We start from the raw sequence: 17,107 nt of genomic DNA, 5'->3' as shown, positions 1-17,107 counted from the left end.
CGAAATATTTGTAGCACGTAGTAAATTTGTTGTATTTCGGAATTTATGGATTTCACGATATTTCCTAATATTTCTTCAAAACGTTTTCAATATTTCCTCAAAACATTTTCGTATATTTTCTGCAATGGTTCCGATATTTCTGATATTTCCTTCAATATGGTTCAATAATTCCCATATTCCCTACAACATTTCTCATTATTTCCCATATTCCCTACAACATTTCTCATTATTTCCCACATTTACTCCAATATTTATCAATATTTCAGATATTTACTGCGATATTTATCAATATTCCCGATATATTTTCCAGTATTTCCGACATATTTTCCAATATTTGTCCATATATCCTCCGATATTTTATCATTATTTCCAGGAATCCATACCTCTATTTTAGATTATACTTGGAATGCTTATCCTGCCGTATCGCGTATGGTAAGATCACTCGGACGGCTTTGGCCCCGCCTACGAGAGAATAAATCGCCTTTGCACGCGCTCCCCTCTCACGTTGTTGTTTTTTAGGTTAACATGGTGAGATAAAAAAAACCGTCAGCCACATCGAGAAGAAAATCTGCCGCGATAAGCTTTCCAAGTAGAGGTATGGCTTCCTGTTATTTCCCATATGTCCTCCAATATTTCTCATTATTTCCCAAATATCCTCCTATATTTATCATTATTTCCCAAATATCCTCCTATATTTATCATTATTTCCCAAATATCCTCCTATATTTTTCATTATTTTCCATATGTCATTTCCGATATTTTACCAATTTTTCTGTAATCTTTCCGATATTACTCATAATGTCAGAAGAAATATTTCTTCCTATGTCTTGATTTAATCCTTTGGATTTAAGTTTTCGCTTCAAACTTTAGCCTTATGATTTTACCTATAAAACTTTTGTCTATTTAATTTATCTAAACTAAGATTTTCCTTTTTAATTTTAGAACGTGCTTTTTATTGTTACATTTCAATTGTACAAACTTTTCCCATTTTTTTCAACCAGCTAACAAAATTAAAGTATTTATTTATACTTAATGTTTTAGAACCTGTGGATTCCGTAAGAATAGCAACTGCAATCACTAATTAGTTTTTCTATTCGATCCATGCATCGGTTCGCTTTTTTCCATGATGAGCCACCAGCAGCTCCGCTTTTGTAGCAGCTTTGGCAAACTTCTTGACATTTCCCTTGAGAGTCTCCAATCCCTAATGACAAAATATAAAAGATCTAAAACTACACTAAGAAATTGGGGTGTTGATTGAACTTGATTCAAACCGTTTTAACACTATTTGTACATTTTTTCATAAGTCGAAATTTGACACTGCTAGGGGCGTTTTATTACACAAATCAAACCCCATATTAACACCCTCGATATTTTTGTCTTAAAAATACGGTGTAAAAAATGAGATTTAAAACTCCTTTTCCACACTATTTAAACACTGTTTTATCATTCTTTGTTTGTGACACCAAATATTTCCAATAACCGTGTAATAACACACCTTTAAATAGTCATTTTGGAACTTGTAAGCTTTAAATCACACCTTTAAAGGTGTTAATACACCCATTTTAACAGTAAAATCACACCCGTGAAGGAGTTAAAAGTAACCTTTAGAGGTGTAAATAAGCCATTTTAAAGAATAAAATAACACTCTTAAAGGTGTAAATTCGCACTTTAAATATAAAAATTGTACCTGATGAGAGTTGAATCACACCTCTAGAGGTGTAAATAGGTTCGTATAAAGAGTAAAATCACACTTTTAAAGGTGTAAAATCACACTTTTAAAGGTGTAAAATCACACTTTTAAAGGTGTAAAATCACACTTTTAAAGGTGTAAAATCAGACTTTTAAAGGTGTAAAATCACACTTTTAAAGGTGTAAAATCACACTTTTAAAGGTGTAAAATCACACTTTTAAAGGTGTAAAATCAGACTTTTAAAGGTGTAAAATCACACTTTTAAAGGTGTAAAATCAGACTTTTAAAGGTGTAAAATCACACTTTTAAATGTGTAAAATCACACTTTTAAAGGTGTAAAATCACACTTTTAAAGGTGTAAAATCACACTTTTAAAGGTGTATAACCAGACTTTTAAAGGTGTAAAATCAGACTTGTAAATGTGCAAAATCACTTGGTAGGAGGTAAATAACACCTTTAAAGGTATTAATATGCCTTTTTTGTAAGGTACATTCCACCTACAAGAGCTCAATAATAATTTTAGTGGTGTTAATATGTCATTTTTGTAGTGTTCTAAAAACCTTCAATTAGTTAACATAAAACCCCATAGGAAGAAGTGTCGCAGTTTACAGCACGACAAACCGGGCGTAGCGGTAAAATTATGCGGACAATTTACAAAAACGGTAAGTATAACTAAAGCAACGCCCCCACGAACATGCTTTGCCTAAGACGTAATTCCAACTGCCACAAAGAGCAATAATGCCCGGGTGTTTTATACCGAAAACCAAGCGCGACAAAAAAGTATTCTTATTTGCTAAAAAACAGAAGGACGGAGAGATAAAATATGCATAAAAAACTACTAATTATTGATAGCTTAAGAACAAAAAATGCCTTCATCTCATTTTTCTTAAGTGATCACCCTCGATGAAAATATTACTTAAGGCGTAATGGCTGATTGTCTCGGACCAGGTCTGTTGTATAGAATTCACGGATGTTGATACGCTTTGCGCGATGGTGAAATTCGGGGTTATGGATCATTTCATTGGCCCAGGCGTTGTAGATTTAATATTGTTATTTAACTATTAAAAATGGCGTATTAACACTTTTAAAGGTGTGATTTCACTCTTAATAAAGGGCTTATTAACACTTTTAAAGGTATGATTTAACTCTAACAAAAGGGCGTATTAACACTTTTAAAGGAGTGATTTCACTCTTAATAAAGGGCTTATTAACACTTTTAAAGGTATGATTTAACTCTAACAAAAGGGCGTATTAACACTTTTAAAGGTGTGATTTCACTCTTAATAAAGGGCGTATTAACACTTTTAAAGGTATGATTTCACTCTAACAAAAGGGCGTATTAACACTTTTAAAGGAGTGATTTCACTCTTAATAAAGGGCTTATTAACACTTTTAAAGGTATGATTTCACTCTAACAAAAGGACGTATTAACACTTTTAAAGGTGTTATTTCACTCTTAATAAAGGGCTTATTAACACTTTTAAAGGTATGATTTCACTCTAACAAAAGGGCCTATTAACACTTTTAAAGGTGTGATTTCATTCTTAATAAAGGGCTTATTAACACTTTAAAAGGTATGATTTAACTCTAACAAAAGGGCGTATTAACACTTTTAAAGGAGTTATTTCACTCTTAATAAAGGGCTTATTAACACTTTTAAAGGTATGATTTAACTATAACAAAAGGGCGTATTAACACTTTTAAAGGTGTTATTTCACTCTTAATAAAGGGCTTATTAACACTTTTAAGGGTATGATTTAACTCTAACAAAAGGGCGTATTAACACTTTTAAAGGTGTGATTTCACTCTTAATAAAGGGTTTATTAACACTTTTAAAGGTATGATTTCACTCTTAATAAAGGGCTTATTAACACTTTTAAAGGTATGACTTAACTCTAACAAAAGGGCGTATTAACACTTTTAAAGGTGTGATTTTACTCTTAATAAAGGGCTTATTAACACTTTTAAAATTATGATTTCACTCTAACAAAAGGGCGTATTAACACTTTTAAAGGTGTTATTTCACTCTTAATAAAGGGCGTATTAACACTTTTAAAGGTGTGATTTCACTCTTAATAAAGGGCGTTTTAACACTTTTAAAGGTATGACTTAACTCTAACAAAAGGGCGAATTAACACTTTTAAAGGTGTGATTTAACTCTTAATAAAGGGCTTATTAACACTTTTAAAGGTATGATTTCACTCTAACAAAAGGGCGTATTAACACTTTTAAAGGTGTTATTTCACTCTTAATAAAGGGCTTATTAACACTTTTAAAGGTATGATTTAACTCTAACAAAAGGGCGTATTAACACTTTTAAAGGAGTGATTTCACTCTTAATAAAGGGCTTATTAACAGTTTTAAAGGTATGATTTAACTCTAACAAAAGGGCGTATTAACACTTTTAAAGGTGTGATTATACTCTTAATAAAGGGCGTATTAACACTTTTAAAGGTATGATTAACTCTAACAAAAGGGCGTATTAACACTTTTAAAGGAGTGATTTCACTCTTAATAAAGGGCTTATTAACACTTTTAAAGGTATGATTTCACTCTAACAAAAGGGCGTATTAACACTTTTAAAGGTGTGATTTCACTCTTAATAAAGGGCTTATTAACACTTTTAAAGGTATGATTTAACTCTAACAAAAGGGCGTATTAACACTTTTAAAGGTGTGATTTCACTCTTAATAAAGGGCTTATTAACACTTTTAAAGGTATGATTTCACTCTAACAAAAGGGCGTATTAACACTTTTAAAGGTGTGATTTCACTCTTAATAAGGGCTTATTAACACTTTTAAAGGTATGATTTCACTCTAACAAAAGGGCGTATTAACACTTTTAAAGGTGTGATTTCACTCTTAATAAAGGGCTTATTAACACTTTTAAAGGTATGATTTCACTCTAACAAAAGGGCGTATTAACACTTTTAAAGGTGTGATTTTACTCTTAATAAAGGGCTTATTAACACTTTTAAAGGTATGATTTCACTCTAACAAAAGGGCGTATTAACACTTTTAAAGGTGTGATTTCACTCTTAATAAAGGGCTTATTAACACTTTTAAAGGTATGATTTCACTCTAACAAAAGGGCGTATTAACACTTTTAAAGGTGTGATTTCACTCTTAATAAAGGGCTTATTAACACTTTTAAAGGTATGATTTCACTCTAACAAAAGGGCGTATTAACACTTTTAAAGGTGTGATTTCACTCTTAATAAAGGGCGTATTAACACTTTTAAAGGTATGACTTAACTCTAACAAAAGGGCGAATTAACACTTTTAAAGGTGTGATTTAACTCTTAATAAAGGGCTTATTAACACTTTTAAAGGTGTGATTTTACTCTTAATAAAGGGCTTATTAACACTTTTAAAATTATGATTTCACTCTAACAAAAGGGCGTATTAACACTTTTAAAGGTGTTATTTCACTCTTAATAAAGGGCGTATTAACACTTTTAAAGGTGTGATTTCACTCTTAATAAAGGGCGTATTAACACTTTTAAAGGTATGACTTAACTCTAACAAAAGGGCGTATTAACACTTTTAAAGGTGTGATTTCACTCTTAATAAAGGGCGTATTAACACTTTTAAAGGTATGATTTAACTCTAACAAAAGGGCGTATTAACACTTTTAAAGGTGTTATTTCACTCTTAATAAAGGGCGTATTAACACTTTTAAAGGTGTTATTTCACTCTTAATAAAGGGCGTATTAACACTTTTAAAGGTATGACTTAACTCTAACAAAAGGGCGTATTAACACTTTTAAAGGTGTGATTTCACTCTTAATAAAGGGCTTATTAACACTTTTAAAGGTATGATTTAACTCTAACAAAAGGGCGTATTAACACTTTTAAAGGTGTTATTTCACTCTTAATAAAGGGCGTATTAACACTTTTAAAGGTGTGATTTCACTCTTAATAAAGGGCGTATTAACACTTTTAAAGGTATGACTTAACTCTAACAAAAGGGCGTATTAACACTTTTAAAGGAGTGATTTCACTCTTAATAAAGGGCTTATTAACACTTTTAAAGGTATGATTTCACTCTAACAAAAGGGCGTATTAACACTTTTAAAGGTGTGATTTTACTCTTAATAAAGGGCTTATTAACACTTTTAAAGGTATGATTTCACTCTAACAAAAGGGCGTATTAACACTTTTAAAGGTGTGATTTCTTTCTTAATAAAGGGCTTATTAACACTTTTAAAGGTATGATTTCACTCTAACAAAAGGGCGTATTAACACTTTTAAAGGTGTTATTTCACTCTTAATAAAGGGCTTATTAACACTTTTAAAGGAGTGATTTCACTCTTAATAAAGGGCTTATTAACACTTTTAAAGGTATGATTTAACTCTAACAAAAGGGCGTATTAACACTTTTAAAGGTGTGATTTCACTCTTAATAAAGGGCTTATTAACACTTTTAAAGGTATGATTTCACTCTAACAAAAGGGCGTATTAACACTTTTAAAGGTGTGATTTCACTCTTAATAAAGGGCTTATTAACACTTTTAAAGGTATGATTTAACTCTAACAAAAGGGCGTATTAACACTTTTAAAGGTGTGATTTCACTCTTAATAAAGGGCTTATTAACACTTTTAAAGGTATGATTTCACTTTAACAAAAGGGCGTATTAACACTTTTAAAGGTGTGATTTCACTCTTAATAAAGGGCTTATTAACACTTTTAAAGGTATGATTTCACTCTAACAAAAGGGCGTATTAACACTTTTAAAGGTGTGATTTCACTCTTAATAAAGGGCTTATTAACACTTTTAAAGTTATGATTTAACTCTAACAAAAGGGCGTATTAACACTTTTAAAGGTGTGATTTCACTCTTAATAAAGGGCTTATTAACACTTTTAAAGGTATGATTTCACTCTAACAAAAGGGCGTATTAACACTTTTAAAGGTGTGATTTTACTCTTAATAAAGGGCTTATTAACACTTTTAAAATTATGATTTCACTCTAACAAAAGGGCGTATTAACACTTTTAAAGGTGTTATTTCACTCTTAATAAAGGGCGTATTAACACTTTTAAAGTTGTGATTTCACTCTTAATAAAGGGCGTATTAACACTTTTAAAGGTATGACTTAACTCTAACAAAAGGGCGTATTAACACTTTTAAAGGTGTGATTTCACTCTTAATAAAGGGCGTATTAACACTTTTAAAGGTATGATTTAACTCTAACAAAAGGGCGTATTAACACTTTTAAAGGTGTTATTTCACTCTTAATAAAGGGCGTATTAACACTTTTAAAGGTGTGATTTCACTCTTAATAAAGGGCGTATTAACACTTTTAAAGGTATGACTTAACTCTAACAAAAGGGCGTATTAACACTTTTAAAGGTGTGATTTCACTCTTAATAAAGGGCTTATTAACACTTTTAAAGGTATGATTTAACTCTAACAAAAGGGCGTATTAACACTTTTAAAGGTGTGATTTCACTCTTAATAAAGGGCTTATTAACACTTTTAAAGGTATGATTTCACTCTAACAAAAGGGCGTATTAACACTTTTAAAGGTGTGATTTTACTCTTAATAAAGGGCTTATTAACACTTTTAAAATTATGATTTCACTCTAACAAAAGGGCGTATTAACACTTTTAAAGGTGTTATTTCACTCTTAATAAAGGGCGTATTAACACTTTTAAAGGTGTGATTTCACTCTTAATAAAGGGCATATTAACACTTTTAAAGGTATGACTTAACTCTAACAAAAGGGCGTATTAACACTTTTAAAGGTGTGATTTCACTCTTAATAAAGGGCTTATTAACACTTTTAAAGGTATGATTTCACTCTAACAAAAGGGCGTATTAACACTTTTAAAGGAGTGATTTCACTCTTAATAAAGGGCTTATTAACACTTTTAAAGGTATGATTTAACTCTAACAAAAGGGCGTATTAACACTTTTAAAGGTGTGATTTCACTCTTAATAAAGGGCGTATTAACACTTTTAAAGGTATGATTTCACTCTAACAAAAGGGCGTATTAACAGTTTTAAAGGAGTGATTTCACTCTTAATAAAGGGCTTATTAACACTTTTAAAGGTATGATTTCACTCTAACAAAAGGACGTATTAACACTTTTAAAGGTGTTATTTCACTCTTAATAAAGGGCTTATTAACACTTTTAAAGGTATGATTTCACTCTAACAAAAGGGCCTATTAACACTTTTAAAGGTGTGATTTCATTCTTAATAAAGGGCTTATTAACACTTTAAAAGGTATGATTTAACTCTAACAAAAGGGCGTATTAACACTTTTAAAGGAGTTATTTCACTCTTAATAAAGGGCTTATTAACACTTTTAAAGGTATGATTTAACTATAACAAAAGGGCGTATTAACACTTTTAAAGGTGTTATTTCACTCTTAATAAAGGGCTTATTAACACTTTTAAGGGTATGATTTAACTCTAACAAAAGGGCGTATTAACACTTTTAAAGGTGTGATTTCACTCTTAATAAAGGGTTTATTAACACTTTTAAAGGTATGATTTCACTCTTAATAAAGGGCTTATTAACACTTTTAAAGGTATGACTTAACTCTAACAAAAGGGCGTATTAACACTTTTAAAGGTGTGATTTTACTCTTAATAAAGGGCTTATTAACACTTTTAAAATTATGATTTCACTCTAACAAAAGGGCGTATTAACACTTTTAAAGGTGTTATTTCACTCTTAATAAAGGGCGTATTAACACTTTTAAAGGTGTGATTTCACTCTTAATAAAGGGCGTATTAACACTTTTAAAGGTATGACTTAACTCTAACAAAAGGGCGAATTAACACTTTTAAAGGTGTGATTTAACTCTTAATAAAGGGCTTATTAACACTTTTAAAGGTATGATTTCACTCTAACAAAAGGGCGTATTAACACTTTTAAAGGTGTTATTTCACTCTTAATAAAGGGCTTATTAACACTTTTAAAGGTATGATTTAACTCTAACAAAACGGCGTATTAACACTTTTAAAGGAGTGATTTCACTCTTAATAAAGGGCTTATTAACAGTTTTAAAGGTATGATTTAACTCTAACAAAAGGGCGTATTAACACTTTTAAAGGTGTGATTTCACTCTTAATAAAGGGCGTATTAACACTTTTAAAGGTATGATTAACTCTAACAAAAGGGCGTATTAACACTTTTAAAGGTGTGATTTCACTGTTAATAAGGGCTTATTAACACTTTTAAAGGTATGATTTAACTCTAACAAAAGGGCGTATTAACACTTTTAAAGGTGTGATTTCACTCTTAATAAAGGGCTTATTAACACTTTTAAAGGTATGATTTCACTCTAACAAAAGGGCGTATTAACACTTTTAAAGGTGTGATTTTACTCTTAATAAAGGGCTTATTAACACTTTTAAAGGTATGATTTCACTCTAACAAAAGGGCGTATTAACACTTTTAAAGGTGTGATTTCTTTCTTAATAAAGGGCTTATTAACACTTTTAAAGGTATGATTTCACTCTAACAAAAGGGCGTATTAACACTTTTAAAGGTGTTATTTCACTCTTAATAAAGGGCTTATTAACACTTTTAAAGGAGTGATTTTACTCTTAATAAAGGGCTTATTAACACTTTTAAAGGTATGATTTAACTCTAACAAAAGGGCGTATTAACACTTTTAAAGGTGTGATTTCACTCTTAATAAAGGGCTTATTAACACTTTTAAAGGTATGATTTCACTCTAACAAAAGGGCGTATTAACACTTTTAAAGGTGTGATTTCACTCTTAATAAAGGGCTTATTAACACTTTTAAAGGTATGATTTCACTCTAACAAAAGGGCGTATTAACACTTTTAAAGGTGTGATTTCACTCTTAATAAAGGGCTTATTAACACTTTTAAAGGTATGATTTCACTCGAACAAAAGGGCGTATTAACACTTTTAAAGGTGTGATTTCACTCTTAATAAAGGGCTTATTAACACTTTTAAAGGTATGATTTCACTCTAACAAAAGGGCGTATTAACACTTTTAAAGGTGTGATTTCACTCTTAATAAAGGGCTTATTAACACTTTTAAAGGTATGATTTAACTCTAACAAAAGGGCGTATTAACACTTTTAAAGGTGTGATTTCACTCTTAATAAAGGGCTTATTAACACTTTTAAAGGTATGATTTCACTCTAACAAAAGGGCGTTTTAACACTTTTAAAGGTGTGATTTTACTCTTAATAAAGGGCTTATTAACACTTTTAAAATTATGATTTCACTCTAACAAAAGGGCGTATTAACACTTTTAAAGGTGTTATTTCACTCTTAATAAAGGGCGTATTAACACTTTTAAAGGTGTGATTTCACTCTTAATAAAGGGCGTATTAACACTTTTAAAGGTATGACTTAACTCTAACAAAAGGGCGTATTAACACTTTTAAAGGTGTGATTTCACTCTTAATAAAGGGCGTATTAACACTTTTAAAGGTATGATTTAACTCTAACAAAAGGGCGTATTAACACTTTTAAAGGTGTTATTTCACTCTTAATAAAGGGCGTATTAACACTTTTAAAGGTGTGATTTCACTCTTAATAAAGGGCGTATTAACACTTTTAAAGGTATGACTTAACTCTAACAAAAGGGCGTATTAACACTTTTAAAGGTGTGATTTCACTCTTAATAAAGGGCTTATTAACACTTTTAAAGGTATGATTTAACTCTAACAAAAGGGCGTATTAACACTTTTAAAGGTGTGATTTCACTCTTAATAAAGGGCTTATTAACACTTTTAAAGGTATGATTTCACTCTAACAAAAGGGCGTATTAACACTTTTAAAGGTGTGATTTTACTCTTAATAAAGGGCTTATTAACACTTTTAAAATTATGATTTCACTCTAACAAAAGGGCGTATTAACACTTTTAAAGGTGTTATTTCACTCTTAATAAAGGGCGTATTAACACTTTTAAAGGTGTGATTTCACTCTTAATAAAGGTCGTATTAACACTTTTAAAGGTATGACTTAACTCTAACAAAAGGGCGTATTAACACTTTTAAAGGAGTGATTTCACTCTTAATAAAGGGCTTATTAACACTTTTAAAGGTATGATTTCACTCTAACAAAAGGGCGTATTAACACTTTTAAAGGTGTGATTTTACTCTTAATAAAGGGCTTATTAACACTTTTAAAGGTATGATTTCACTCTAACAAAAGGGCGTATTAACACTTTTAAAGGTGTGATTTCTTTCTTAATAAAGGGCTTATTAACACTTTTAAAGGTATGATTTCACTCTAACAAAAGGGCGTATTAACACTTTTAAAGGTGTTATTTCACTATTAATAAAGGGCTTATTAACACTTTTAAAGGAGTGATTTCACTCTTAATAAAGGGCTTATTAACACTTTTAAAGGTATGATTTAACTCTAACAAAAGGGCGTATTGACACTTTTAAAGGTGTGATTTCACTCTTAATAAAGGGCTTATTAACACTTTTAAAGGTATGATTTCACTCTAACAAAAGGGCGTATTAACACTTTTAAAGGTGTGATTTCACTCTTAATAAAGGGCTTATTAACACTTTTAAAGGTATGATTTAACTCTAACAAAAGGGCGTATTAACACTTTTAAAGGTGTGATTTCACTCTTAATAAAGGGCTTATTAACACTTTTAAAGGTATGATTTCACTCTAACAAAAGGGCGTATTAACACTTTTAAAGGTGTGATTTCACTCTTAATAAAGGGCTTATTAACACTTTTAAAGGTATGATTTCACTCTAACAAAAGGGCGTATTAACACTTTTAAAGGTGTGATTTCACTCTTAATAAAGGGCTTATTAACACTTTTAAAGTTATGATTTAACTCTAACAAAAGGGCGTATTAACACTTTTAAAGGTGTGATTTCACTCTTAATAAAGGGCTTATTAACACTTTTAAAGGTATGATTTCACTCTAACAAAAGGGCGTATTAACACTTTTAAAGGTGTGATTTTACTCTTAATAAAGGGCTTATTAACACTTTTAAAATTATGATTTCACTCTAACAAAAGGGCGTATTAACACTTTTAAAGGTGTTATTTCACTCTTAATAAAGGGCGTATTAACACTTTTAAAGGTGTGATTTCACTCTTAATAAAGGGCGTATTAACACTTTTAAAGGTATGACTTAACTATAACAAAAGGGCGTATTAACACTTTTAAAGGTGTGATTTCACTCTTAATAAAGGGCGTATTAACACTTTTAAAGGTATGATTTAACTCTAACAAAAGGGCGTATTAACACTTTTAAAGGTGTTATTTCACTCTTAATAAAGGGCGTATTAACACTTTTAAAGGTGTGATTTCACTCTTAATAAAGGGCGTATTAACACTTTTAAAGGTATGACTTAACTCTAACAAAAGGGCGTATTAACACTTTTAAAGGTGTGATTTCACTCTTAATAAAGGGCTTATTAACACTTTTAAAGGTATGATTTAACTCTAACAAAAGGGCGTATTAACACTTTTAAAGGTGTGATTTCACTCTTAATAAAGGGCTTATTAACACTTTTAAAGGTATGATTTCACTCTAACAAAAGGGCGTATTAACACTTTTAAAGGTGTGATTTTACTCTTAATAAAGGGCTTATTAACACTTTTAAAATTATGATTTCACTCTAACAAAAGGGCGTATTAACACTTTTAAAGGTGTTATTTCACTCTTAATAAAGGGCGTATTAACACTTTTAAAGGTGTGATTTCACTCTTAATAAAGGGCGTATTAACACTTTTAAAGGTATGACTTAACTCTAACAAAAGGGCGTATTAACACTTTTAAAGGTGTGATTTCACTCTTAATAAAGGGCTTATTAACACTTTTAAAGGTATGATTTCACTCTAACAAAAGGGCGTATTAACACTTTTAAAGGTGTTATTTCACTCTTAATAAAGGGCTTATTAACACTTTTAAAGGTATGATTTAACTCTAACAAAAGGGCGTATTAACACTTTTAAAGGAGTGATTTCACTCTTAATAAAGGGCTTATTAACACTTTTAAAGTGATGAGTTAACTCTAACAAAAGGGCGTATTAACACTTTTAAAGGTGTGATTTCACTCTTAATAAAGGGCGTATTAACACTTTTAAAGGTATGATTAACTCTAACAAAAGGGCGTATTAACACTTTTAAAGGAGTGATTTCACTCTTAATAAAGGGCTTATTAACACTTTTAAAGGTATGATTTCACTCTAACAAAAGGGCGTATTAACACTTTTAAAGGTGTGATTTCACTCTTAATAAAGGGCTTATTAACACTTTTAAAGGTATGATTTCACTCTAACAAAAGGGCGTATTAACACTTTTAAAGGTGTGATTTTACTCTTAATAAAGGGCTTATTAACACTTTTAAAGGTATGATTTCACTCTAACAAAAGGGCGTATTAACACTTTTAAAGGTGTGATTTCTTTCTTAATAAAGGGCTTATTAACACTTTTAAAGGTATGATTTCACTCTAACAAAAGGGCGTATTAACACTTTTAAAGGTGTTATTTCACTCTTAATAAAGGGCTTATTAACACTTTTAAAGGAGTGATTTTACTCTTAATAAAGGGCTTATTAACACTTTTAAAGGTATGATTTCACTCTAACAAAAGGGCGTATTAACACTTTTAAAGGTGTGATTTCACTCTTAATAAAGGGCTTATTAACACTTTTAAAGGTATGATTTCACTCTAACAAAAGGGCGTATTAACACTTTTAAAGGTGTGATTTCACTCTTAATAAAGGGCTTATTAACACTTTTAAAGGTATGATTTCACTCTAACAAAAGGGCGTTTTAACACTTTTAAAGGTGTGATTTTACTCTTAATAAAGGGCTTATTAACACTTTTAAAATTATGATTTCACTCTAACAAAAGGGCGTATTAACACTTTTAAAGGTGTTATTTCACTCTTAATAAAGGGCGTATTAACACTTTTAAAGGTGTGATTTCACTCTTAATAAAGGGCGTATTAACACTTTTAAAGGTATGACTTAACTCTAACAAAAGGGCGTATTAACACTTTTAAAGGTGTGATTTCACTCTTAATAAAGGGCGTATTAACACTTTTAAAGGTATGATTTAACTCTAACAAAAGGGCGTATTAACACTTTTAAAGTTGTTATTTCACTCTTAATAAAGGGCGTATTAACACTTTTAAAGGTGTGATTTCACTCTTAATAAAGGGCGTATTAACACTTTTAAAGGTATGACTTAACTCTAACAAAAGGGCGTATTAACACTTTTAAAGGTGTGATTTCACTCTTAATAAAGGGCTTATTAACACTTTTAAAGGTATGATTTAACTCTAACAAAAGGGCGTATTAACACTTTTAAAGGTGTGATTTCACTCTTAATAAAGGGCTTATTAACACTTTTAAAGGTATGATTTCACTCTAACAAAAGGGCGTATTAACACTTTTAAAGGTGTGATTTTACTCTTAATAAAGGGCTTATTAACACTTTTAAAATTATGATTTCACTCTAACAAAAGGGCGTATTAACACTTTTAAAGGTGTTATTTCACTCTTAATAAAGGGCGTATTAACACTTTTAAAGGTGTGATTTCACTCTTAATAAAGGTCGTATTAACACTTTTAAAGGTATGACTTAACTCTAACAAAAGGGCGTATTAACACTTTTAAAGGAGTGATTTCACTCTTAATAAAGGGCTTATTAACACTTTTAAAGGTATGATTTCACTCTAACAAAAGGGCGTATTAACACTTTTAAAGGTGTGATTTTACTCTTAATAAAGGGCTTATTAACACTTTTAAAGGTATGATTTCACTCTAACAAAAGGGCGTATTAACACTTTTAAAGGTGTTATTTCACTCTTAATAAAGGGCTTATTAACACTTTTAAAGGAGTGATTTCACTCTTAATAAAGGGCTTATTAACACTTTTAAAGGTATGATTTAACTCTAACAAAAGGGCGTATTAACACTTTTAAAGGTGTGATTTCACTCTTAATAAAGGGCTTATTAACACTTTTAAAGGTATGATTTCACTCTAACAAAAGGGCGTATTAACACTTTTAAAGGTGTGATTTCACTCTTAATAAAGGGCTTATTAACACTTTTAAAGGTATGATTTAACTCTAACAAAAGGGCGTATTAACACTTTTAAAGGTGTGATTTCACTCTTAATAAAGGGCTTATTAACACTTTTAAAGGTATGATTTCACTCTAACAAAATGGCGTATTAACACTTTTAAAGGTGTGATTTCACTCTTAATAAAGGGCTTATTAACACTTTTAAAGGTATGATTTCACTCTAACAAAAGGGCGTATTAACACTTTTAAAGGTGTGATTTCACTCTTAATAAAGGGCTTATTAACACTTTTAAAGTTATGATTTAACTCTAACAAAAGGGCGTATTAACACTTTTAAAGGTGTGATTTCACTCTTAATAAAGGGCTTATTAACACTTTTAAAGGTATGATTTCACTCTAACAAAAGGGCGTATTAACACTTTTAAAGGTGTGATTTTACTCTTAATAAAGGGCTTATTAACACTTTTAAAATTATGATTTCACTCTAACAAAAGGGCGTATTAACACTTTTAAAGGTGTTATTTCACTCTTAATAAAGGGCGTATTAACACTTTTAAAGGTGTGATTTCACTCTTAATAAAGGGCGTATTAACACTTTTAAAGGTATGACTTAACTCTAACAAAAGGGCGTATTAACACTTTTAAAGGTGTGATTTCACTCTTAATAAAGGGCGTATTAACACTTTTAAAGGTATGATTTAACTCTAACAAAAGGGCGTATTAACACTTTTAAAGGTGTTATTTCACTCTTAATAAAGGGCGTATTAACACTTTTAAAGGTGTGATTTCACTCTTAATAAAGGGCGTATTAACACTTTTAAAGGTATGACTTAACTCTAACAAAAGGGCGTATTAACACTTTTAAAGGTGTGATTTCACTCTTATTAAAGGGCTTATTAACACTTTTAAAGGTATGATTTAACTCTAACAAAAGGGCGTATTAACACTTTTAAAGGTGTGATTTCACTCTTAATAAAGGGCTTATTAACACTTTTAAAGGTATGATTTCACTCTAACAAAAGGGCGTATTAACACTTTTAAAGGTGTGATTTTACTCTTAATAAAGGGCTTATTAACACTTTTAAAATTATGATTTCACTCTAACAAAAGGGCGTATTAACACTTTTAAAGGTGTTATTTCACTCTTAATAAAGGGCGTATTAACACTTTTAAAGGTGTGATTTCACTCTTAATAAAGGGCGTATTAACACTTTTAAAGGTATGACTTAACTCTAACAAAAGGGCGTATTAACACTTTTAAAGGTGTGATTTCACTCTTAATAAAGGGCTTATTAACACTTTTAAAGGTATGATTTCACTCTAACAAAAGGGCGTATTAACACTTTTAAAGGAGTGATTTCACTCTTAATAAAGGGCTTATTAACACTTTTAAAGGTATGATTTAACTCTAACAAAAGGGCGTATTAACACTTTTAAAGGTGTGATTTCACTCTTAATAAAGGGCGTATTAACACTTTTAAAGGTATGATTAACTCTAACAAAAGGGCGTATTAACACTTTTAAAGGAGTGATTTCACTCTTAATAAAGGGCTTATTAACACTTTTAAAGGTATGATTTCACTCTAACAAAAGGGCGCATTAACACTTTTAAAGGTGTGATTTCACTCTTAATAAAGGGCTTATTAACACTTTTAAAGGTATGATTTCACTCTAACAAAAGGGCGTATTAACACTTTTAAAGGTGTGATTTCACTCTTAATAAGGGCTTATTAACACTTTTAAAGGTATGATTTAACTCTAACAAAAGGGCGTATTAACACTTTTAAAGGTGTGATTTCACTCTTAATAAAGGGCTTATTAACACTTTTAAAGGTAAGATTTCACTCTAACAAAAGGGCGTATTAACACTTTTAAAGGTGTGATTTTACTCTTAATAAAGGGCTTATTAACACTTTTAAAGGTATGATTTCACTCTAACAAAAGGGCGTATTAACACTTTTAAAGGTGTGATTTCTTTCTTAATAAAGGGCTTATTAACACTTTTAAAGGTATGATTTCACTCTAACAAAAGGGCGTATTAACACTTTTAAAGGTGTTATTTCACTCTTAATAAAGGGCTTATTAACACTTTTAAAGGAGTGATTTCACTCTTAATAAAGGGCTTATTAACACTTTTAAAGGTATGATTTAACTCTAACAAAAGGGCGTATTAACACTTTTAAAGGTGTGATTTCACTCTTAATAAAGGGCTTATTAACACTTTTAAAGGTATGATTTCACTCTAACAAAAGGGCGTATTAACACTTTTAAAGGTGTGATTTCACTCTTAATAAAGGGCTTATTAACACTTTTAAAGGTATGATTTAACTCTAACAAAAGGGCGTATTAACACTTTAAAAGGTGTGATTTCACTCTTAATAAAGGGCTTATTAAC

At 30.3% G+C, this 17,107-nt stretch overlaps 1 long non-coding RNA gene across 1 annotated transcript in view; it reads right to left on the bottom strand.

The window, feature by feature from the left end:
• Positions 1-929: 929 nt before the first annotated feature.
• LOC149926070 (uncharacterized) overlaps positions 930-17,107 on the bottom strand; it is a 38,283-nt gene continuing 22,105 nt past the window's right edge. Inside the window, exon 3 of the long non-coding RNA XR_016477009.1 lies at positions 930-1,201. This is a non-coding gene — a long non-coding RNA (uncharacterized LOC149926070). The remainder of the gene's footprint in view (positions 1,202-17,107) is intronic.

The sequence above is a fragment of the Leiobunum rupestre genome, chromosome 10, assembly GCF_980474605.1.
Source record: "Leiobunum rupestre chromosome 10, qqLeiRupe1.1.hap1, whole genome shotgun sequence".
NCBI lineage: Eukaryota > Metazoa > Arthropoda > Arachnida > Opiliones > Sclerosomatidae > Leiobunum > Leiobunum rupestre.
The sequence above is the reverse complement of the archived record's forward strand: the minus strand, read 5'-3'. Positions and strand labels throughout refer to the sequence as shown.